The 26,260-nt window shown below is 35.5% G+C and overlaps 1 long non-coding RNA gene across 2 annotated transcripts in view; it reads right to left on the bottom strand.

The window, feature by feature from the left end:
• Nucleotides 1-26,260, bottom strand: part of LOC109390780 (uncharacterized) — a 126,632-nt gene that overhangs the window by 6,348 nt on the left and 94,024 nt on the right. The window contains exons 3-4 of one of the 2 annotated variants that reach the window (XR_002125636.1): nucleotides 15,730-15,824; nucleotides 8,291-8,341 (exon numbers count right to left, since the gene is read on the bottom strand). This is a non-coding gene — a long non-coding RNA (uncharacterized LOC109390780). Of the gene's footprint in view, nucleotides 1-8,290; nucleotides 8,342-15,729; nucleotides 15,825-26,260 lie in introns of those variants that run through there. The other variant, XR_002125635.1, reaches the window with a different exon arrangement.

The following is a 26,260-nucleotide window of genomic DNA, read 5'->3' as shown; positions in this document are numbered from 1 at the left end:
TACAGTCTGCACAATGTATGTGGCAGCCCTACTAAATCAACGACTCCCAGCCCTCCAAAGTCCTCTTGTTGCAAAGTGTATTTACCATAGAAAAACATATAGAAGGAATTAAAACATACTGTTCAGTGTTCCTATGCTATTTTTAGGATCTGAGTATGTTTTTAATTTCTCTATTCATGTGTATGACATAAAGTTTTTGTAAGAGGTTTGTATCAGCTCTTATTTTATATATTTTTAACAGGCTTGCTGGTATATTATGAGACATAACCATCTTGACTTCTAGAGACCATAAACAACTAATGTTTTGATCTGCTTTCCAGCTCCTGGTCCCATTCAAGCTCTATTATAAATGTGAAAATGAACATTCAGAAGCAAAACTATTGAAAGAAAGCAAGTTGATACACATTTTTTGGGCTGGTTGGAATCTAAAATCATAGTAAAATTCTGAGACACCTGAAGTTAGTCATTTGCCTTCGATGAGGCAAACAAAATTCAAGATTGTATATATGTATCATTTGGATTTCCTTAATCTCTTTTTATTACAACTAGAAATTAATGATCAGAGGATACATATTTAATACCCCAATATTGTTTATCATTTTATAGATAACCTCTTAAGATGTTATCACCATTCATCCATTCTGTATCAAAAAATATTTAAATGATATTAGTTCAACATCTAAAATAAAACTTATCACACACTGAAAATTGTAATCTCCTAGAGAGCAAAGAATGTGTATCTCTTGGTTTCCAGAACAGTGAAATAACAGCTTGATATACACTCGGATCAATGGCTACAGAGAATTCAGATATGACTTGAGGGATAAATGGTCAATATTCTATGACAAAATTGTTCAGACATGTCATTTTTCAGGTTTCTCTTTATTTACAATGATAGGAGTGTCCATCAACCAATGACTGAATATTATCACTACCTTTCAATTTACCAGTAAAGTGAATAACAGCTCAGACTGTGTGACCTCAATAAATTGATACTTGGCTCTTTGGGCATAAGGAGTGGCATGCTAAGTATTAATATTTCAGCAGGTGGTCCTTTGCTACAAGTATTCAATTTGTCAGTTCATGGCTATTTGATTTGAGAACATGGAATCAAGAAAACTCTCGATTCTAATTTAAGACATTTAACAAAGAGGTTCAAAATGATGGCTCAAGTTATAGAGCTTCCCAAAGCTTGACGCAGAACTGGTACCAACTTTTTCTTTGAATTGGAAAATTGTCTTTTCCATAATTGGTGGAAAGAAATTGGGAAAGATTAATACAAAGATTCCAGGTAGAAAAAGTGTGCTTTTATTCCAGAGACAAGACAAATAAGTTTGTATGTTGAACTAGCACATAAAAACTAAATGATGAACAAGACAAGATGGAAGACAGACATTTCATTTTACCTCTCCTGCTAATTACAAAAATCCCTAGGCTAAGTTCATAAATGACCTACTAGGTGACTCTGAAAGGCGGAGCACACAAGGTAGGTTGGCTAATGAGCTTGGGACTTGAGTCAAAATCCAGTGATGGGTTCCTTGGGATTTTTACTTGTCTACTATATATCCCAGACCAAATGCTAGGGAAGCTTGCAGCCTCAACATCCAACTAGTACAACCTAAAAAAGCATCAAGAAAAGTCCACTCTATCTGGACAAAGGACCAGGAAAAGGGCAGCTCTGTGGGCTACTTCCTTCTTTCTGTTCTCAAGACAGTCACCATGAAAAGTCATGTGTACCTTCCATCGCAACAGGCACTGAATGAACAGAACTGTTTGCCACCTTCTCTCTCCTCTCCAGTTACCAAGAGGCAGCCCTCCTAGCAGAGCCTGTGAGTGGACCTCTGACTCCCAGTCACCCCCACCTGTCACGGTGGGTGCCCTTTGCCCACAGAGCCTTTGGCCCCTGCAGTTACAAGGTGGCACCGCTCCCCAGTGGAACCTGACAAGCCCACTCCTAATCAGTGCTACGGAGACTGTGGGAGGAAGTCCTGTCATCTGAACAACATGCAGCTGAGGCAGGCCAGAAGAGCACGGCAGAGATTTTATACATGAAATGGACATCTGAAGCACAGCCCAACACAAACGAGCCCGAACTTCTGAACCCAAAAGGTTGACTATCTACTCAAATAGAAGGTTTAAATAGGAACCCAGAGTCTTAGAATACAATTGTCAAAATGTCCAGAATACAGTCCAAAATTACTGGTCACACCAAAACCAGGAAAATCCCAAGTCATTTGAGCAACTACCATCAACAGATGCCAAGACTGAGATCACATGGATGTTGAAGTTGTCAAACAGGAATTTTAAGCAGCTAAAATAAAAATAAAATAAAAATAAAATAAAAATGCCCCAACGAGCAACTATGAGCATTCTTACAACATAGATGAGAAATTAGAAAATCACAGCAAAGAAATTGGAGATGTAAAGAAGAACCAAATAGAAGCTGAGAACTAAAAATTCAATAACTAATAACAACAAAAACTGGGTAGCAGAATGACTGCGACAGGGGATAGAAAAATAAAAATCCCATCAGAACAACAGAAAGAAAATAGATTTAAATAGTTGTAACTGATCAAATGTAAAATAAATAGCAATATCCTATCACATATGCATTACACTGGCAAAATATAAGAAGCGTAACTAAGTGTTAGGGTACAGAGAAATAAAGTCTCTGATACAGCTGGTGGAAGGTAAACGCATGCAAATAGTTTGGGAAGCACGTTGGCAACATGTGATGGTGATAACATGTACGTAATTCCACCATCTAGTTTTTCCAAAGTTAAGTTCTACCACGTGTGCCCAGAGAAGGGTAGTAAGTTGTTAACTGCAGGACTGTTAGTAAAAATAAAAGTTTTGAAGCATTTTTTATTAATTGAATAGATACATTTTTAGAACATTCAAACATTACTTGAGTGAAAAGCAATTAAAATGAATTTGTTATATTTCCATATACGAACATTTAATTTAAGGGTGAGCGAATTAAGTAACATTTTAGAGTACAAAATGTTTGTTGTTATTTATTATTAACGTATTTTATAAAAACGATACTACATATTCGGTATGAATAAATAAAGATGTAGTAAAGTATAAAAATATATACTGATAAGTGGTTACTTTCTGATTATTGATTACATCTCAGCTGTAACGAAGCTGAGTATGTTTGAGAAGAATTGTAAAATGTACTTGGGGAACTATGACTTATTCTTGTATTTTGAAAATATTTGAAGCCAATACAGCATAATATTACTATTTTCTTAAATTTGGTAGTCCATGAATGTTTGCCATATTGCTCCTTTAATTTCTGTACATTTTTTTGTAACAGAGAATTTTATAGGCAGTGTCTGACATAGTATATTTTTCTAAAAAGTACAGCAACTCTTGCAGGCCGCCTGTAGCTCCAGGAACAAAACCTAGGTTCTGTAATGTCAGACTTTCTGTGATCCTCAGCTTCACTCTAATTCCCTAACGTGAGCTTCTTGTTCATTTACCATCAAGATGTCCTGAGTTTCATTAGAAATAGCTTTATTTAATTTAGCTCCTTTGCTTCCAAGTAACAGCCATCATATGCAATTTCCAGGAAGATGAAAACCCCAGCTAATGAGAAACTGATGTCCCAGAGGAAAGGGGCTTCTCTTACGTTCTCTTTCACTTAGAATATCCTCATTTTAATTTATAATAAAATACTTGGTGAAGACTCTGTCAAGTTGAAATGTAGCTATGGCTGGGAGAAGCTAAAGGTCAGTTCAAATAAAAAGGAATAGCCAATAGAATACATTTTAACAAGTGTTTTTTAGCATAGAATGATATGAATTATAATAGAAATAACAGGTATTGTTTATTGATTTCACTATTGCCAGGTAGGGTGCAAAATAATTTACAATGCAGCTCTCACATGGGAGAGACTGAATATACAAATGGACAGTGGCCCGGCCATATGAGAATAGAACCCTGACCCCTAGTCTGCAGCAATGCGTCTGGGAAGCCAAACCTTAATCTCTGTAGCAATCAGTCCCAAACAGTCAGGACTTCATCAGCAACTGCCAGCTTATCTCCTGTGTTTTACCTCTCCTTCCAATTCTGGAATGACTGGAGAAAGCCAGTATGCTCCCCTCATCACACAGGGCGCCCCACTTCCTGTTCACCTGCCTCCAGCTTCCCCAGCCAGCACCATCCAATCTGGGCATACCTGAAATCTTCTCTACTTTCATGATAACGCTTTTCCACTCTTCCGCCTGCCTTTGCGTCTCTGCCAAATCCAAGGGATGGTGGCTGACTCCCTTGCTGTAGCGACCTCTGCATAAATAGCCTTTGCCTGTTCTCACGTGGGTCGTCTTCATTTATTTCCATATGTATATTATCACGTTTACTCCCCGAGAACCTTATAAAGAAAGGCATTATGGTTTCCCTTTGAGGAAAACGAGGCAAAGGGAAGGGTATGTAGCTTGCCAAAGGTAACACACAAAAATGATTGTTAAGCTGTGATTTACCTATAACGTACGATTCCAGAGCCTGTACTCTTGACCCTATGAAGACTGTATTATGGTGTCTTTATTAATATAAAATTAACTGTGTGTCAGTCGGGGGGGGGGGCAAAGCGGTGCTACAGTGATGTACACCCTTTAAAGTCTCGATAGTTGAACATAACGAAGGATTAGTTTTTGCTCATGCTCCGTAATGACTTTCCATCTGAAACCGGGCTGATCACACGGCCATCATGGCCAAGGGGAAAAGAAAGCAAGGACAAAGCATGCTGGTTCCTAAGGCTCCCACCAGGAGGTAATGCCCATCACAACGCTCACGTTGTCATTGGCCCACACATGCCACATAGTCACCTATTTTTAAGGTGCAGGAAGTACAGCCTTTCTCTGTACGTGGAAGAGGAATGATTGATTTAGCTCCTGAACAAAATAATGTAACGTCTTTGTTGCTTAAGTCCCTTTATCAGGTTGTAAGTGAAAAGGACTTTGACCCTTCTTCAAAGTAGAGATCATTTCATGGTAAAAATACAAACACTATCGCTTTCTTTAATTCTCAGTGCACTTAAGCCTCACTCAAATTAGGGGATTTTCAGTAAAGTAGGTTTGAGTGGTTTATGGAGACAGTTTGACTCTTGGATGAGAATAGACCTACAAATATATATATCAACACCACAGAAGTTCACATGATGATTCTAAACGTGTATTTCCATCCTCAGTGGGTCTCTGACTAAGTGGCCTCTGATGTATCAATATCATAACTAATGGTGGAAATGGAATGCCTCCTGAAGCGTCTTTTTATTTGGGTGACTTGGTTTAGAAACTTATTTTATCATTTTCTCAAATACAAAGTATAGTTCAGTGAAGAAGAAAATGTTGATAAGCAAAATATTAAGTAAAGAAAAAAATTTTATGCATGAAAACACTACCCGGAGGTAGAATCTATGAATATTGCCAATTTTCTCTGTGAACTTTAGACTTTTTCTTCCCGGTATTAGCACAATGCTTGTCACATAGTAGGCCTTGAATAGATTTCAAATGTATGAACAAATGAATAGCATATTAACATTTAAATATATTCATTTAAATAAAAATGAAAAGATGCTCTTTTAAACATTATTCCTTTCCAAAATGGACCTATAAGTTTTAAAATGTGTTACAAAAAATAGACAATGACTTGCTCTTAAAAACAAGCAAAAGATAGTTCTTTAGACAATTTAATTTGGTATATTACATCAGCAATTTGAATATTTATAGTGATTAGTTATATAGCAAAGCTTCTAAGTAGCCCTATATTTTAAAAAAACCTGCTTAATGTTGGTGAACTTAGGATTTCCCAACCTTATTGAAGAGTTTTTTCTTGTTTTTGCATATCAGCTTATTCTAGAAATATAAATCATTTCCTTTCTTACATTCCTGTCATAAAAATCTTATCCTTCCCATGACGCTGAAATAGGCAATTTATGTCCTCTTTGACTCCTTGTATCCTGAAGCTACCACTTATTGGATTAATTATGAACTTCTGATCTATGATAGACAAACCAGACACTTAAAAATTATGAGAATTTGGACATAGGCATTCATTTGAAAAACATGGAAACATTTGGCGGCTGAAGCCAATGTTTAAGGAGAAGATGTAAGTAGGTAAACGAACTGAAAAACCAATGAGAGAGAGACAGAGAGAGAGGGAGAGAGAGAGAAGAGGAGAGTAGTTACTTGACAACAACCCAACTCCCCTGAGCCTAAATATTATTGGGTTGCTGGAAAAGTGATGATATATTTTTTTCTATGTTTTTCATTGCAAAAATGTGTCATGACTTTTCCGACAACCCAGTACATTCACAGTTGAATTCTAAAGACTCCCTTACATCTTCACATTAAATGTCATTTTCAGCCAAGCTTGTTTTTATCAGTAAACACAACTACTGCCATCATTCTTAATGAGTGCATAATATTACACTTGGAAGTACCATAATTCGGCTAAGCCATGTGATACGTTTGAACATTCAGATGGTTTCTCACATACCTCATTCTGGACCAGTTCGGGTAGAAAAGGACCTAAACCCCTGTGCCTCTCCCTTTTTCTCTTTCTCTGCTCCAATCAAGATGGAGCAGTTTGAGTCCTGCTGCCTTTTGTCCCTGGTACCCAATGCAGCAAGCCTCAAGTGCGAGTTGTCATGGGAAAATATGTGTTACGGATAATACCTGTATTATCTGCACCTGACGGGCTGAGTTCTGAAATGCCAAAGAAAATCCCTTGACAAAGCTGGTTTTCAAGCTCATTGTCATGCTACCAATTTAAACAAACAAACAGACAATCTCATTTGTTAGTCAAAGCTGAAAAGTGACTTCCTTGTTTTAGAGAATATTCACTGAAACCCAGAAAATCATTTCTTCAAAGGGGATAAAGGGTGGGGAGAAGGAAGCCTCTAGAATAGGGGTCCGCAAACTTTTGAGACAGAAGAGCCAATCCTGTCCCTCACAGCAATTTAAATATTATTCGAGAGCCATAAAACAAATGAAATCACCATTATGTGAATAATGTCCTTTAAAAGTTGTATAAATGAAACTATGATGGTTTTATTTTCATTTTCAATTTTACTTCAGAGCCACATGTACCCAAAGAGCAGCATGTGGCTTGCAAGCCACAGTTTGGCGACCCCTGTTCTAGAACAATATTTACACGATACAGATATGTATCTGAAAATGTTTTTTTAAGTATTTTTTCTATTGTACATAATTTTTAAAAAGTTTCTATAGGCTTGAAGCAACATATTTAGACAAAAACACAAAACAAATATGATAACACTACAAAGAAAGAATAAGAAAATATAAAGTACCAAGAAAAAGCAGGCACCCAGACAACTAAAGAATATGTTTAAAATAGGAGAATAATCTATAGTAAAAATAAAATGAAACTTTGTAGGAGAAAGAGTGTACAGAAGCAGCCTTGTTAGCAAGGATATGAATATTTAAGACACTGACATACAGCTTTACAAGTGTTTTTTAAATGCAGAAAGAATAACTTAATGGGACCTGATAGTCTTTACAACAGAATAGAGATATAGGTCCAAATCCTTTGTCAGCCTGAAAATCTTCAGATAGAAGCCAAGAAAGGTTTTTAAAGCAAGGAACGTAACCCCAGGTTATCGTTACATTGTCTTCCAGTAAGATGTGTGCATGGTAGTGGAAAGCAACATTTTATCTTCTACCCTCATGAAAGTGTCAAGAGACTTTTCTTAAAAAATGCTGAACCTCTGGCGGGCACAAGAATGAGATCCTTAAAGGCTCATACTTCTGCTGTATTTGCTTCTTTCAGTCTTTCATGTGCAGCTCCCACAGCATATTTTTTTCCCAGTATTTTTGTAACCTGTTTTTGTGTCAACGTGAACTAGTAACTCCTCTGGATAATGTTAGATTCAAAATAAATTGAATCTCTTGCATCTATCCCCTTGATGCTACAGCTCGTTTACAACTTGGCCAGGTCCTCTTTTCTGCTATTTAGCTCTTTACAAACACAGGGGCAGGTGACGCCCTCAAAAGACGAGGGTGTGCCAGAATAATAAATTACCTTATGTCGTGTTCGCCTGATTCCACAGAAATCATTGCACTGAAGTACACTGAGTTGACCACGAGGCAGGTGCTTAACTGTATCACTGATGTACCAGGCCACTTCAGCCTCTTTATTACTTCAGCAATTTACTTATTCATTCTTTCATTTGTTTGTTCATTCATTCCTTTACTTATTTATTTAAATTTATTTTCTGAGTAGCGTTGGAAAATATCACAATCTTCTTTCTCAGCTAAACTTCTAAGGCAGGTGAAGGTCTCCCACATGACAGATAATCAGAGATGGCCTCCAGATTCTGAAATTTGGAATTGAAATGATTTCTCTATGAAGTTCCTTACATATTTACTGAATTGACCAAGAGTTTACCTCTCTTCTGGAAACCCTATAACTTATTTACAACTGAAATATACTTAACATTTTCATGTAAGACTCGCTGACTCATATCAGTTTCAACACCAGGATGACTGACATTTTGTAGGATGCTATATAAATATCAGTTATTCATTCATATTGTTAAGTGGCACAGTGTCTAGCTCATACACCATAGTCAAGGCTCGACAACGGAAAGAATGCCGGTGCTGGATTAGAATTTAAGTACAATTTAAAGCCTGGGTCTGGAGTTTCAAGGAACGTCCATATTTGAAAGCATCTGTAATCCATTTTGGAATCCAAAGCATTTTGTAATCTAAAATCAACTATTCTCAGTTCTAACAATTAAATAGTCAAAGGACACATTCTGAGCATTATTCAATTTCCAAACTTCCTGATTCAAGTACTAAAGAGAAAATAGCTGAAGGGGACAAAGGTTCATGATTTTTTTGTATCCATGATGTCAGTTATTTCCTCCAAATTCAAAATGTTGTAAGAATGACAGAATGAGGTAGGTAATTCTAATTCCAAGTGATCTGTGGTAGAGATTCAGGGTCACCACTCAATTTGAGGGAATATTTTAGAAGTTGAGTGCAAGAGATTAGAAATACAGGCATAAAGTTGAATTTATGGACCTCTAAATTCCCTTATAAAATCTAAAATTTGAATCAGCATTATTGTTATAGTTTTTGACCCAGACTATGAATTACATTAACTTAACCATTAACATTTATGCTATAGGTGGAACCTAAATGTGGGTATGAAATAATGCAAGTGCAATATTAAAGAAAAATAAAACCCACAGCTGTCTTCAAATGCAAGTTATTAGGAGAGTAAATCAGATTGACGGATTTGATTTCACCTCTATAGGTAACTTTTAACATGGCTTTATTTTCTAGCTTAGTTGAAGAATTAGATGCCAAAAATATTAATAGATTGTTGATTTACTTTTCAAGTAAAATTTAACTTTCCATATTAAAAAAAATAAAATATATTCAGGGTTCAGAATCATATATTTAAAATATCTTGTTATACTTTAAATTACTCTTTCTACCTGTTCAATGCATATTGATACACCATTTAATTGATATAAGTTATTGTCCTTATTTATTTCACCTTTCTTATTTTTGGTTATTTCACCATTAGACTTGTTTTCCGCAACAATAAACTCTCAGTTTAATTTTGAGCCCACATCCTCAGAAATATATTTGACTCAAGTGAGTTGAGGGATAATCTAAAAAGTCATCTAGGTTTTCTCCTGTCAGCTCCTAGGGGTTTTACAGTTTTGCATTTTACATTTAGGTTTGTGATCCATTTTGAGTTAATTTTTGTGAAGGGAATAAGGTCTGTGTCTACACTGATTCTTTTTGCATATGATTGTCCAGGCGTTCCAGTGCCATTTGTTGAAGAGACTGTATTTGCTCCATTGTGTTTCTTGCCTTTGTACTTGTGTCCAAGGTCAGTTGACTATATTTACGCGTATGTGGGTCTTGTTCTGGGACCTCTATTCTGTTCCATTGTTCATTACATATATTTTTCTGCCAATACCATGTTACCTTGGCTACTACAGCTTTATCAACAGTGTTTAGTTGAATAGTGCAAAAATTCCGTACATAACATTGTTCTGATTAAAGAATACCTATATGCCATTTTTATTGCTTGGAAGAATCAATACTATTATAAAGTTGCCTATTCTTATCACATTAAAGTACAGGGTCACTGCCATCTCGATTATGCTCCCAACAGTTTTTTATTGAAATTGGTAATTTGACTAAAAATGAAAATTCAAGAAAATGGACCTAGAATATCTTAACAAGCTTTGACAAGATGGACAAGAAGGTATGCCTTAAGGTACCATGTATAATGCAGACATTACAAAGTTATAGCAATTAAGACAGTGTGATACTGGCAAAATTACCCTCAGATCTTGAAATGTATGCACCCTTGCTTATGGAAAAAGTGACGGTTAAATAGTGGAGAAAATGTATTTTTCCAATAAATGGTACTGAGTCACTTAGATAAACTGAATGGGAACAAAATTAATCTTCATCTCTACAGCACACTCAAAATTCAGTTCAAGGTGGTTTATTGATCAGAATGTGAATGTTATAACAATAAGGCGTTTAGGGGAAAAAAGACTATCGTCATGGTTTTGGGGTAAGGAAAAAGTTCATAAGCAATTACAATGAACAAATTAGACCAAATACAAGACAAAAGATTTGCATTCAGAAGAGATTAAAAACCTACAAAAAATAAGAAAAATACAGAAAACAGCTTTTTAATAAATAGGCATTAGACTGGGTGAGCTAATAAAGGATATACACATGCCAATAATTGGGTGAGAAGTGCCCAACAAATTATTTTTGTATATTGACCTCACATAAAGCAAACTTGCTAAATATGTTTATAAATTAAAGTAATTTTCTGTACTTTTTTTCTTCTAACACAATCATGATGTTTTATGGCACTTTCATTTCTTTCTTTTTAAATTTATATACAATTATTGCATTCTTTTTTAATTGCCTTATTGGACTTGCTAGGAGCTTTAGTATGGTGCTTACTAGAAGCAGTAATAGTGGGCCTTTTTGTCTCATTTTCAACCACAAGGGTAAGGGTTTTCCATATGTCACCACCAGGAATGATTATTGTTGTAGCTTTTCCTTATAAAATTAAGGAAGTCCCTTTTCATTCATGATTTGCTGGTGGATATTCTTAAATCATAAATTGGTGTTGAGAACGTCCAGTGCTTTTTTTGCACCTATAGAATTGTTTATGTACTTCTACACTTTAAATTAATGTGATAAATTGCATTAATTGATTTTTGAATGATAAACTACATTTCCTTTCCTGGAATAAATTCACTTGTTTGTGATATATTATACTGGCGTATGTAACAGATTTGGTTTGTTAATGTTGTTCTTAGGATTTTTGCATCTACGTTCATATTTTAGTAGACAATGAAACATCCTGGATCAAAAAAATATGGGGAAAAGTAAGAGAATAATTAGTATGAGCTCGACACCACCACTGAAAATGAATAAGTGCATGTCTTACTAAGTTGACTCTAATGGTTTCATCGCTAAGTGAGGGAGACATCATCAATATATAAATAAATGTAGATAAAAAGAGCTCTTTAATGTAACACGATCTAGATGACTTTTCCTCCATAATGAGTAATTTGCCCGTGGAGCCAAACAGCCTGTTATTGTTTTGGGGTCCTTGTGAGGATGTTTTCCCCGCCCCCCCCCTTGTGGAATCAAATTGTTTTACAATGGAGTTTTACCATAGGGTCCCAGGTCTTTGTACCGATTGTTTACAGAGAGGAGAAAAAAAAAATCAGTTCTTACCATTTCATTATGTGTTAGAGGCCTAACAAACTTCATAACATTAACCAGTACATAAAGGTCAGCTGACTTTCCTTCTGTCAGTAGGTTTTAAGAAACGACACGCTACTGAACTACCTAAATACCTAAACAGTTTTATTTCCTGCTACTCCTTTGCATATGCCTGAAACCACACTAAATATTTTTACTGTTACTACATTCTTACCATGATTTCTCTTTTGTTTGTGCTATTTCCTCCACTCTGAAATGTCTCCCCTATTCACTGCATGTCTATATTCTACCTGTTAGCTAAGGTCTAACCGTTCCAGGAAGCCTCCCCTAGCTGGGAGTCTCCGTGCCTTTGAATATCCATAACCATTAATTAATTGTCCATGGACCCAGCACAGGCGAGATCCTGGGCTGAATCCCTCAACAACACGGGTCATTTCTCCATCTTCCATAGAGTTGTCATAAAACAAATACTAAACCAGTGAGTGTATCATCAATCACTTAAAGAACACTAGAAATAAGTATGGTGCTATTTACTTAGATGCCTACTTTAACATGTGAAGGTTTTGATGATTTTCATTTTATGATGATCCTAAAGAATTAACTTCTATTAAAAATGTAAAACTTTTCTGATAATCTTTTGTTTTTGTTTATATACTTTATCATTTCATTAAGAAAAAAATCTGTGTGCCTTTTGTACATCTGCTGTTACTTTTCTGCTTTATTTTCTTCTAAGCTATACTTTTCGTGTTTGTGTGTACATATTGGGGATGGTACTCTTCAAAAATGCTTTCTCAATATTTACCTCATTTTATTGCCCTAAATTATTCATACCGTTCTTTCGATTTTGTTTTCCAATAAGTGCTTCATATATCAATAGGTGTGTTTCAAGTGATCTTTAAGTTTTAGAGTTATTTTCATCTTAAATCTGGCATTTATAGACTTACCTACTAGTTCTTCAATTATTTAAAAAATAAATATGGTTTTATATCATCTAAGGTTATAGAATATTAGTTCCACTTCTCATACGTTGAGAAATTTTATCTGCTACAAATCCAATGTTTGTGTTATTTCTATTTTAAAATGTCTTTTATTAGTGTCACCTTATTATCCTGTTAAATTGATTTTTTTCTATATCTTTGTCAATATGTTTTTTTCTCAAGTCAACATTTCACATTGCAGATGGATTTCTGAACAAAGCAAAGAACTTTTTGCCTCAGTGACTTAATTTTTATCATATTGTTAATACGAGGTAGAGAATGAATTTCGGTGTGGAAAGCTAACTATTCGGAGCAATGAAGAAAAGCAGGGTTTTCATTGAAGTAGCTTGAGTCTCACAAAGGCATGTGGATGGGGATTTAATGCTCTGAGGAAAAAATTTCAAATGAATCAAATACGATAGGGCATTGCCACTTTTCAGCAGAGAAAGAAACCATATAAGAAAAATGCAGTGAAGAAGACTAAATAAATAGCTAAGTCACTTGCTTGGAAATTTATTTATTCATGTGGAGAATGGTAATTTTTAAGTGAGAATGTGTATCACAAAGCACTTCCTCCTCAATGCATCCCCACAGTGTTTAATAGTTACTCGGATTAATAAACAAAGTAGATTGAAAAGAAAAGTAGCAGCAATTGCTCAGCTGCTATGGTTATACTAGATAAAGGGAAAAGATATTTAACTAGAACAAATATAATAACACTAAAATGGTAATAAAATTAGGACTAAAAATGCCTTTGTACACAATGTTTTATAGGACCAAAGACATTATAGAAGAGAGAGAAAATGCAAAGCTGATCTAAAAAGTAATTGAAAAAGGCTATTTAAAAATAGTTTTCCAATTAAATAATTATATCAAGAAATATTTTTCCTGAACCCAAGAAATAAATATGGATAGACAGGATGATTCCTTTAATGCAGAGTTTCTCAACACAGCACTATTGACATTTGGGGCCAGTTAATTCTTTGTTGCTGGGGGCTGTCCTGTGCATTGCAGGATGTCTTAGCAGCATCCTTGGCCTCTACCCATTACATGCTGATAGCATCCCCAGCCCCGTGAGTTGTGATAACCAGATCTCTCCAGATGTTGCCAAATATTTTCACAGATAAGACTTGGGGGAGGTAATATTGCTTATGGTTGAGAACCATAGTTTCAATGCAATATTCAAAATTTTAAAATCAAAACAAACTAGCTTCCTTAGTCCCAGTATTTTTCCCTTAAACAAACAAACCAATAACTTAGATATTGTCTATGGTTTTAAAATCTATAGGGGAGATAATCCGCGTTCACCTGTGGCACAGGTATGGAATGCTGGAGTAAGTGTTAGCTGTTCAGTGCGTAGTTTACAAATGAGAGAGTTGTGTTAGCACATCAATACTATACTGTTTGTCTTTAACAGCTGCAGCAAAGATAAATGTCTCAGCAACCCAGTTTTAAGAAAATCTGTCTATTTAGATGACCCCTATTATCTTGTGTAAAAAGCCCCTATTGAAAACAGTCTCCTTCCCAAAAAAGTAAGACAAGCACAAAAAAGTGTACTGGTAAAGGTTCCTGGAACTTCTGAGCACTGATGACTGTAGCCCTTTTTGTGGTTTTTGTCTTCCTAGTTCTCATCTCGCGACTCTGCCTTCTCTTTCTAGGGGTGGGATCTTCCAATTATTCTGGCTTCTATCTTGTCCCAGAACCAGCTGGACCATAGACTTGTTAAGAATCAGTTCAGATGTTGCAATAAAATAAGCTTGTCCTGTTCTGTCTAACCACTCTCCTAAGTGGCCTGCACTAAATGTGTAGGGCAATTGTTTCTTTAGACTGTTTTGATCAGTCATGTACCAATAAAAATTTTAAGAGCTTTTTATTCAACCCAGTGTATAGCTATTTATAAATCATATGCCAATATTGTTTTACTAACATAATATGCACATCATAAAGCATGCAGAAATAGACATTAATAAGGGATAGAATGAATATAGTACATTATAAGATATATTTTAATTTTTAATGGTACCAAACTTTTTGATCTCACTAAAAATGTTATTTATCCTATTTCAGTGAAAGCAATGTGATTCAATATTTATTTTTGGAAAATCTTATTTAAATACTTTGAGGTACAGCAATTCAAAAATCTAGTCTGAAATTCAGTTTATTTAATATATGATTCATCATGACCATCTTTGAAAAAGATATATCACAATGGCACAATTTGTAAAATGGAAAATATGTACTTTGGACAAGTTTGCCACTATCAATAGTGAGTATAAATCTACATTGGAAATAACATTCCTAATATGTATTTTGAATTTTGGGCTAGTTTTGTCAAATCTGATTAGTTTTCCATTATTACTGAGTACTGTGGCTGAGGAAGAGTTTATACTAGAAGTAAAATTGACATCTCTGAGGAATCACATTATTAGTATTATAAGTTCTTATTTTCTTTTCAAGAATGTATCTAAGCCACTTCATTTTCTGAAGATTATTTTTAGTAAAAATTAGGTAATATAATCCATAAATCCACTTACTTGGCAACGAATACATTTTAATGCTTTGCAAAATAGGAATACCGATAAAGGCAGTGTTGCTTTTTATCTCTGAATTGCAGAAGCTGTTATCTTCCTTGAAGATACCACATACACTCCAGTTGATGTTGGAGTACATGGAAATCAATCTATATATTAAATATTAGCAAAACCCAACTGTCATGTTAGATGGAAATGAATGGAAATGGAAGCAAACCATGTTCTTCCTGCACACCTATGGAGAGGTGTGTCTTTTCCTTAGAGTTATGTATCTTCCGGACGCCTACTGATTTATTGATGGCTCTTCTCCTAAGCCTTTTGGTTGTAACTTTACTCCTTTATTGAAATACAACTATTTTCTACATTCTGTAAGCAATTAAATTGTTCTTTTATTGTCACTCAAGGCCTTCTGTGCCCCATATTCCAAACAGGAAACATACAAAGGTGGAACAAGACTCCATACTGACATACCATTTTGGCTGTTACCTGGACGCCAAGAAGTCAAGGGTGGAAATGTTCTTCTCTTGCTATGAATGAACTCAGCAGTCTGTCAAGATTCTTAGGGCCTGGAATTATAAAATTATTTTATTGAGAAACAGTATAAGTATTTTAACAGCAATTACATATTAGAGCCATTCACAAGAATGTGCTATAAGTTACACTATTTTATATCCTCAAGAAAATGGCAACATCTATGGGTCCTGCTAAATCTTTCTTTCTGTTTTCCAGCATCATAGTCAATGACCATCAGCTCCCATCAGTCTGAAGACAACTGATTCCAATGACAAAACAGGTTTCCTATTTCTCTGGGAACGCTTTCATGGGTCATACCTTGCTCTCACTATTAACCATTTTAGGTGTTCCTTCTTTAGAAACCCTTTCAACCCTGGGTCTGTCCCATGCTTTCTGAGCTGTATCATGCTGAGCTGTATTGGAGCCTGAGGCAAAAGGGAAAATCAGCAATAGTAATTGCTTTATTTAAAATTTTGACATTTTCTTCATCATAGAATTTTTGCATCCGTTTTGGCTTTTGAATTATTGCATCAAAATATGATTTACTGTGACTACATTATACCCCCTTCAATTTGATGCCTGAGGTGAGTGTTTTGCTAGCCTTTCTGGCCCCAGCCCTGCTTTTTACAATGCATTGTTCTCATTTCTCTATATGCTTGTCTCCCTTGTACAAACGGTGGACTTGCTGAAAGCGATGGCCAAGACTGTCCATCTTCGAATCACAGGCAGCTGGCACAGCACTAGCATTCTGTGAGTGTATGATACACACTGATTGAATATAAATCAGATACACATATACGTGCATATCTTTAAGCCCTCTGTGTGCTTCCAAAAAATTATTCTTTATGAGCCCACTTGGTTTCAAATCTAATTTTTAAAAACCAGGAAAGACAGTCATCATCTATTCTTGACTTTCAGGAATAGTATTCATTCTAATAGTTTTTTTTAAATTCCACTGGCTATGACATCACACCGAACCCACAATGACTTCTGTTGTTAGAGAAAATTGTAAACTTCTCCCATAACTCATACTATTTTTAGTATTTTGCTAGCTTTTTGTCTGATTTAATTGAGGTTTATTTTAAATGCACTTCTGCCAAGTGTCATTAGAGCTTGACAGACATCTCAGAAAGGTGGGCACTAGGGCACAGAGTTGGGCTGCAGACAGGAGGGCCTTATAAAGAGGCAGCAAGGCGACAGTTAAGGGGCAAGTTGTGTCTAGAGTCAGAAAAGATGTGAATTAAACAGGCATCTGAAAATGAAGGGTTCAGCATAAACAGGGATAAAACAGGTACACTTGTAATTGGAATTTTTCATTTTATTCTAGGTACTAATATAAGAAGGCTTAATATTATATTTGGAAGAATTCTACATTTTAGCATATAGCTTATAGTATAAATCCTATACTCATTAACAAAGGTGGTGAGTATAATTTTCCAAATCAAATATTTTGGTAAAAACATTGGTTACATAGGTCTATATCAATAAATGTATTTCCTTGTATAGTTTAATGGATGATGGAATCATGTTCCCAGCTGCCCTTCCTCTGAGCTTAACTCCAGGATAGAGAATCCAGTGGTATAATGATACTTGAATGTTTGTGCATGTGAAATGAAATTAAGAAAGACTAAATGCAGTTGTAGACCAAATCTTACATTTTTTAAGATAAATAAACACAGTAGTTCTGAGTATCCTCCTAACTCTTGATGTAATTTCTGTCATGTAATTTTTGCATCAGCATTATAGTAACTATCAGGCCATCATAATATCATCATCATTATTAATATGCTTATGTTAAAATATACAATATATGCTATAACATATTATATCATTATAGCTCTTATTTAATAAGTGTTTCCTACATAGACTACATAGCAGGTGCTGTTTGTTCTAACATTTTATATATATATATATATATATATATATATATATATATATATATATATATATATATATATATGAGAGAGAGAGAGAGAGAGAGAGAGAGAGAGAGAGAGAGAGGGATGGAGTGAAGGGAAAAGCTAGGATTCATTCCAAGGCAACACAGTGACTCAGAAAATGGGATATTCCCTTAAAGTTGCCTTGTCTCTTTGAGAATTTATTTCTTTTCTTAGTCTGGTAATTGTGGTAATGCATGAACCCATCCTTACCGCTGCTGGCCAATGGTCATCTGTCCTCTGGCGAATCTGTTTATTGATAGAAAATCAATTATCTTCTAACGAAGAAATTTTCATCTTTAACATTTTTAAATATATGAAAGTTCTGCCTTATAGCAACCTGCATCTGTTTCCTTATAACTTACTCTTATTGACCAAGTACTATTTCTTCTCAGGCCACAGAAAACACTCTAAAATCTTGTTTGTACCTCCTTCTATCTTGCATTGTTAAACATTTCTGGATCCTTCATCTCTTCTTCAAAGGATATAATGGCACATTTTGATCTACTGTTAGTCTTTTTTGGATATTCTCTTATTTTTCAATATTCTTAATCTTTTGGTCAATGATAAACACTGTACTATATTTGTAATCTGACTGCAGGAAGCCATACTCTTTGGAGTCAGACGCGCTGCCGTTGCGCCACGAGGTCAGCCAAGCCATACTCTTTGAAATGCAGTAGTCTAGATACCAAAGGTCTTGATTGTCCCAAACCAGATTACCTTCCCCTTACATTTCAGACTTTCCTTTTAGTTGATTCTTGCATTATTTTAGTTTATAGTTGTACTTAGCAGGGAGGAACAGAGAGAAATAAGTCCATGCCATTTTGTTCAGTCTAGAAGTCCCAAAAACTTCTTTTTAAAAATGGCTGCATTTTTTTATGAGTTTCTCCACATTTTTATGGTTGCCTTTTATGAAACATTTTAATTTATCATACTTCCAGCTCGCTCTGGTTGTGGCTGCAGACAGGGACAGAGAGGCAAGGAGATGGAGCACCTTAAAAATATATTTATTGAATATATGATGAGTATTAATTGTTCTTGTTAATATAATCACCATTAACATGTTATAAAATATATAATTTAAAATTATTTGATATTTATTTACACATTATAATTATATGTGATATTTGTATATATTCACTAAGATACTTCCATATTTTTCATGAATATATTTTAAACTCTATTCTATTTAAATACATTTAGTAAAGATATTTTTCTTAGAAGTATATTGTTCTTATAAATCCTCTCAAGGAAAATATAGTCATGAAAAATATATCAAAGAATTGCTCTCTAGGAGATAATTCTGCTTATGTTTGATGAGAGATCACATTTAGCAATACTGATTGGTGGCAATATTAGAATAGAATTACCAGTTATTCATAATGTATGGACTTCGCTGAGTCTCTCTGGGGCCAGATGGTGCTTTTTCACGGCTAAAATTAATATATTTACAAAGAACTTTTGTTTTTCACTTGAATAGACTCTTCACTACATCCAATCCTGCCCACATTGGTAGGGCAGCTTTGAAGCACATGTTCATGATAATCTCCCTATGGGTGTTATTCAATCAGAACCTTGGCAAAAGGTCACAGAGAAGATGGGGCTAGACCAGGTATTTCACCCAGAGACAGGTCAGAAATCTTTATAACTAGATCAAGAATCACAGAACAGCTGTGGCTGTGGCAGGGACTCATGTTCAGTCTCAGTGACTCATTCCTAGGTGAAAGGCAGCAATCATGGCTGCTTCGTCCCTGAGGCCCTAGAACTGTACTGCTCAGCAGGTCACAAAGCCCAGCCAGGTTCAGATGCTGCGATGATCCAGGTAATCATTTCAGAAAGGACAGTAAGGTTTTGATATCATCGAGGGACTTCCTAAGAGTTTCGGCCATAGCAGAGTTGGTAAAAACAGATTTCTATAAAACTCAAATCGAGTAACTTAAATTATGAGCACATCATCTTTCTCTAGAGACCAAGGGCGTGTCCCAGGGAACAGAGGTGGGCAAGGACCTTAGTCTCATAAGCAACAGCTGTATGTCCCAGGACAACTGGGGGACACTGAAGCACAAGAATGAGGGGATGTTGTATAAAACTTAGGTGTTTTCTTGTCATCTGGATGATAGTTATTGCACCCTGATGAGAGCATGAGCAGCTTGACACTCTGCTGAACTGTGCTGGGAGGTAAGTACCAGGCAGTGCAGGAATCCTCATTAAACACGATGCCAAAGAACATAACCTTCCAACTCTCTCTTCAAAACAATAAGGTCTGGTGTTTAATGTTGGGTTTTCTGGGAACTCTGAGGTTTAGAACAAAATGATACTAAGTCCTAAATGTGAGTGGATTCTGTCAGTTATTAAATATAAAGAATGAGAATAAGCAAAGACATACATACATACAGACATACAGACAGACAGTCAATTATAGCTCAGTCCAAAAGGATTATGGAAATCAACTAACTCAGTTCCCCTATTCATCAGTAAGAGGTTTATTTTATCTACTAAATATGATATTATTTATGCAACCTGCTCTACTAGATATTATATGAGTACTACCAGTGATGCTTTGAGCATAATAATGTGCACTGTGGTGTTTCTTAAAAAGATTGAAAGGAATGGGTGAGACATTGGGCATTAGAGGTTGCACCATCTGCCCGCTCCAGTCAGGCCTGCAGCTTCCTTAATCTTCCATTTTGTATTGAGCCACAAGGCAGTATTTCAAACACTAAAGTTAAATGGCTTATAGTTGATCCTCAATAGAGTCAGAATATCCTAAAGAATCTGTTAGCACCTCAAGAGTTTATTAGAGTCTTTGGCTGTCACTCAGTTTAAAAGTAAATAGAGTGCTACATAATAGATATTTCTGGTTAACCAAATGATAAATATAATAAATTTGGAACACATTGTTTAGCTCACTTTTTTTTTAATATCTTCATTATCTAGGGAAGAAAAGAGAGACCTGGAGAGCAGATGAAACACAAAGGATCCTTCAAAACCCTATTCTCCAACAACACTAAGGTGAGTTGAATCTCACCTTAAAGCAATGAAGGTCAGCACCTTCCTGAACGTTCAGAATTTTTTCCCCTGTGCTTCTTTGAGCTTCTGTTATCAAGGCTGCCAGTTAGGAATTACAGAGAATACAAATCATGATTAGTTATGTCAACATAAAAACAGATACTTGTATCTTGGAGGCTTAGGGCTAAATACTACTACCGTGCAAATAACTAAGATGTTAAAAAATAAAAAGCAAAAGTTTATCTCCACTGCTGTCACTAAGGTGTCATGAATATTTAAAGGCCCAATATCAACAATAAAAATGTCTTTAGCATTGATACCTAGACCGCCAGGGAAAACTGGATTTCTAAAATTAAAATACCATGTCAGAGCAAAAACAAAGCAGGACGCTACAATGTCATTGGAAAAGGACGCATGATAAATGTGAGGAAACAGAAGATCATAAGCCTGAGATTGTGTGATTTACAATCCTGATATGATGAGCATACGTCTGACTTCAGTCTGTCACTGTGGTTTCTCATCTTGGCAAAACCGTTTGTTTTATCAGTTGAGTGATTGCCAAAAGAAATTTCTTTCTTCTTCTCTTTCATGTACAGTCTATATCAAATTCAATTTTATTGAGCACCCAGGGTACATATAAGAAGAGATTTACATTGACTCTAGATTTAATGAACTCTGAAGTCACCCAAATAATGGCGGCCATCATCATGTGACTATTAGATTATGTTACCCAAAGATAGTGTTTGATATATTGACCAGCCTGTAGGTTTTGAATCTTGAGGAACAGTGAAGAGATACTGGAAAATTAATACTAGCCACTTGAGGGCTAATCTTAATTTGCTCCATATTTCTATGTACAGAAAATTTGGATCTTTCTAAAGCCATCGTAGATAAAGTTTCTCATATTTTAAGAAGACAGAAGGAAAGAATCCTTGAATAGATATTTTGTAATAGTTAAAAAGTTCTCTACTTTCTAAAATGTTTGAAAGATCGCTTCTCGGCCTTTTGGCTAAGATCAAGTGTAGTAAAATGTTTGAAAGATATGACTAAGATCTAATATCAGAAATGATTTTCTATTTATATGGAGAAGAAACCAGTGAATTCATAGTCAAAGAAATAAAAGTGAGAGAACAAATTTTAAATGGCTAGGTTTACTTTTCTTTATCAGACTTATCATTTTTTTTAGTTTCTAAATTTGACTCTGGTTGGCTTTCTAACTTACCTACTGACTGTAGTAGCTCTCTTACAACTGTGGTCATAAGGTCAAACCATTTGTGAAATGTTAACAAATGACATAGTCACATTGTATCCAAGTATAAGTTAAGTATATAATTAGGATCTCTTCATCAGAAACAAGCATATATTGTTTCCTGCAGTTGATTGTGTGAAGATTATCTACCAAATTCAGTTGCATGGAGACCAAAATTAAGGAATATGTAACAGAACTGAAACACAGCTCCTCTTACCTTAGCCAGATATGATTCTTCCAATTACCTATTGTGTGTAAGATACCACCCCAAACCTAAGTGGCTTTAACAAAAATTATTATTCCCACATATTTGCACTTGGGCTACCTCTACTCAACTTTGCAACAGCTGGGATGACTCAAAGCCTGTAGTCGAACAGCTTTTATAAGCTTGCTCACTCACACCTAAAGCATGGGTTAAAAAGCTGGTTGATAAGGCAACAGAGGTTGTAACATTTTGGAAGTTTTATTGTGAATGATGTCAACCACTTGTTTTCTTGAACAAAGAGAGCATAAAACTGAGAGTAGATACACACACAGAGCAGAGGGCATAATTGGAAAGCCCTAGTTGAAGGTAGTAACCACTAGCGTTCTCTCCCTCCTCCACTTTTTCAGCATATAATTCAGTAAAATCTATTTTAATAGAAATGCTCCATCAAATAATCAGTAATGATTAGAAAGAAAACTATGGGATAGAAAAATAAATGTAATTAAAAAATAGTATAAAAGACACAATACAAAGAATGAGGATAAACATATGAGAAAAATGATCACAGGGTTTAGAAGAAAATATTAAGTATTTCCATAACTCAGATTTCTTATAGAAAACTGAATTAGTTCAAAAAATGGATATCAAAAAAAAGGTAGGAGATAGAATGTGAGTGCTGAACTTAGAAAATAAATGGAAAAATGTTTTACATCATTACTAAAAGTAATGCTACCCTAGAAGCAACAAAAAAAGTTCAGTTGATAATGATGAAAGTATAGATGAGGCAAGAAGGCTATACTTGAAATAAAATAACACAATTCAATTAAATTGAAATTAACAAAAAGATAACAAATAATGGATAGGGAAAATTAAATATATGAAACACAGGTGAAGAATAGGATATATGCATAATTTATACTGCTAAAGAAAATATAAATAAACATAAAATTTAAAAAAGGCATTTCTTGAAGTATAGAAAAAGTAGAATTATCAGGAAAGAGCATGTATGTTTGAGGAAGAAGATGATATGAAATAACTACTACCAATATATGGTATAGTGAAATTAAAGGAAAAGATCTTTGAAAATAAAGAAGAATCCAAAGAGCACCCAAAAAATAAATCATGCCACTTATCAAAAGGAAAATATCACAGTGATAGCAACATTCCAAATAGCACATTTTAATATTGAAGCATATGTCCAAGGAAACACAAGTATAATTTAGAAGTTTCATACTTAGCCATAAGGTCATTAAAATATTTTGACACATTCAAGAATCTGAAGAAAAAAATAACTGTAAAATTTATTTATAGGAAACAATAAACACCTTACCTAAATAAAAGTGACCAACAATAAATGGATTCAAACAAAATAAATAAAAATAAAAAGTTAATGGATAAAAGCCTTGACTTAGGATGCAGAAATCTGTGACACAATTGGTTCTATTTTAATAACAAGCTACAGCCAGATAATTCATAAAATTATAACTTCTCTTGAAACCCATGAAAGACAGCGGTCTCAGGGTAACCAACTAGTTATAAATCTAAAGAAAGATAAGGACCTCTAAGAAGAGATGGAAGTGAGCTCCGGGTAACCTAGGGCAGAGCACAGAAAGAAGATGTTCTACCATACAAAATGGTAAAAATAATTAACCTAAATTCTTCAGTAAATTGCTAGAGGCCAAATGTAGGCTAGTATGAGGGTATAGATGCTCTGGGAGCCACAGACACCGGGGAGTTGGTCCCCACTAGCAAACCCTTTTCCATGGATTGGTTTCACCAGGTGCTGAAGAGGAAGCGTGGGGTGGAGAATGCCACCCACAGGTGCAGGCTTTGGGGAATAGGACGGATACATCCCTACTAGAAAACCTGCATCCGTCTCCCCAATGGAACAGAAAACTAAAGCCGCTGAGGAAGGAAGGCAAACCCTGTTGTCCTCAAGGCACACATGAAGACCCATGGCAGCTGTGGGAATGAGAAAGAAAAAGCCCTCCATCCTAGGGAAGGGGCAGCTACACGTGCTGGGGCAACTTAGAGAATCCCTCCCACTGTGAGAGGAGGGGAATCACTGAGAAAGCACTACCCTGAGGACCAGAGAACCAGTGGACTGAGGCTGAACTGGGAAAACAGAGCACTGTTTCTTATGCCTTCCATGCTGCTGTATTAATTCTTCCATATCTAGCCCAAATATCCCCAGGTTTTACTCCCCTCTAATTTCCTCCCACCATAATCATTTATTCAACAAATATTTGAGAACCTGCTATGTGTCATTGGACACAGGGTTGCAACAGTGAACAAAATAGAGAAACCCTTCGCGGTCAAAGTGTTTGTATAGGAGGCACAGAAATAACCAAATAAGCTTATAATGCCCCGCAGTCAAGAAAATGGGACTTTAAGAGGTTAAAGCGATAGAGAATAAGTTTAGATGGGATAATCAGGCAGGCCTCACTGAGGGATGACTTTGAAGCTGAGTTCCAAAACAAGCCAGAAAGGTTATCTGGGGAGAGAGCTTATTCCTGATACAGTTTCTGCCTCAACACTGAAGAAAGGTCTTGCCACATAGCTCCTCCCTGATAAACACATGATTAGTTTGATTCTCCTGGGAGCACCACCTAGTTCCTTTGTCCAGCCCCCTTATGAAACTGGTTTTGGATCAACAAAAAGCTCTGCCATGATGTCAGGACTATAGATCAGATGACCTGCTATTTCCATGTAACAATTTTAATCTTGATACAATTGCCAAAGCAAAAACTGAACATGAAATTGAGACTAAAACTCATTCTGTTCCTGAAGAATCTGAATTTTTGGTTTAGAAGGCACCATGATTCTTTCAAATGGGTCTACATCTCAGCAAATTCCAGTAGATTAAGGTTCCACTGTTAGTCTCCTGCTAAACCAGTACCAATCTCTCCCTTAAATCCCACTGCTCAAAGGTGACAAGTTGATCAAATAATCGAGTGTCCTAGTTAGCCAATGTAGGTGAAAAAGACAATATATTCCCTTATCGTTAGTCAATTTCCTCATCTTCTAATAGAGAGACTTTTATCAGCCAAAACCCAGACCTTTATCATTTTAGCCTTCCACCATCCACAGGTCTAAATAATCAGACTCTGACAAATGTAAATTTAATTCAAAATACAACAGAGTCTGTGAGTTTGTTTCCTCTCTTGAAGGAGGAATTCACATTTCTTACTAGAAAGAGAAAAGAAGGTACCAGAGAGAAAAATAATAATTTCACATATTAATGTCTGATACTTTACAGAATCAGGATTCTCAATGAATATTACAAAGGGAGGTCAGATAGTTTGGCTTTGATACAAGAAACCATTTTAAAATTTTAATTAGATGAACAAAGAATATGATTTTTTAAAAAACTAAGTTCTGCAATCACTTCAGTTTAAAATTTCCCTTCTGTTGAATTAAAAAAATATATATGCAGTGTGCTAATACTGATACTTTTTTATCTACTATGTTCCAAACAACTGCTGATTAAAAGAATGAAATTTCATCATAAGAGAGGAATTTAATGAGTTCTCATGAACAATTAAAAAGATTATTTGCATATTTTTAGCCTATTGGAGGAAAAAAAATACCAAGCAGGAAAGGTTCAGCAATAATCACATGCTGAGAAGGAGTGGAAAGAGAAACACTGAGTGCCTTTCTTTCGTCCTGAAGCCATGGACAGCATTTCCGAAGGCTCATTAGCCTGCACTTGGAGTGACCTGGTTTACCAGGCCTCTGCACTTAACGCAGGTTCTCATTACAGGTGCTCGATCTTTGGTATTTTTATCCCTCCAAGAACAAATGGGAACACAGAGAAAACCCGTGCCTGATTATGTTCACTGCGGTGTACATTACAGCAGTGGGAAGAGGGAAATTACACCCAAAGCAAAGCTTGAGATACATTTGACCAGCTCTCTTTGGAGAGTCTATTCATGACATTTACCCTTTGTCACCCAGTTTCTGGTACACAGAGCCATCAAAATCACCTGTCTCTGAAGTCAAGGCAGCAAAGGTAACGAGTCAGAACAAATAGCAGCTTTAGATTCAGAAATGATTAGCCACTTACTACCAAGTGACACTGAACAACCG

This window comes from Hipposideros armiger, unplaced genomic scaffold (assembly GCF_001890085.2).
Source record: "Hipposideros armiger isolate ML-2016 unplaced genomic scaffold, ASM189008v1 scaffold_278, whole genome shotgun sequence".
Taxonomy (NCBI): domain Eukaryota; kingdom Metazoa; phylum Chordata; class Mammalia; order Chiroptera; family Hipposideridae; genus Hipposideros; species Hipposideros armiger.
This window is presented reverse-complemented; position numbering and strand designations above follow the sequence as displayed.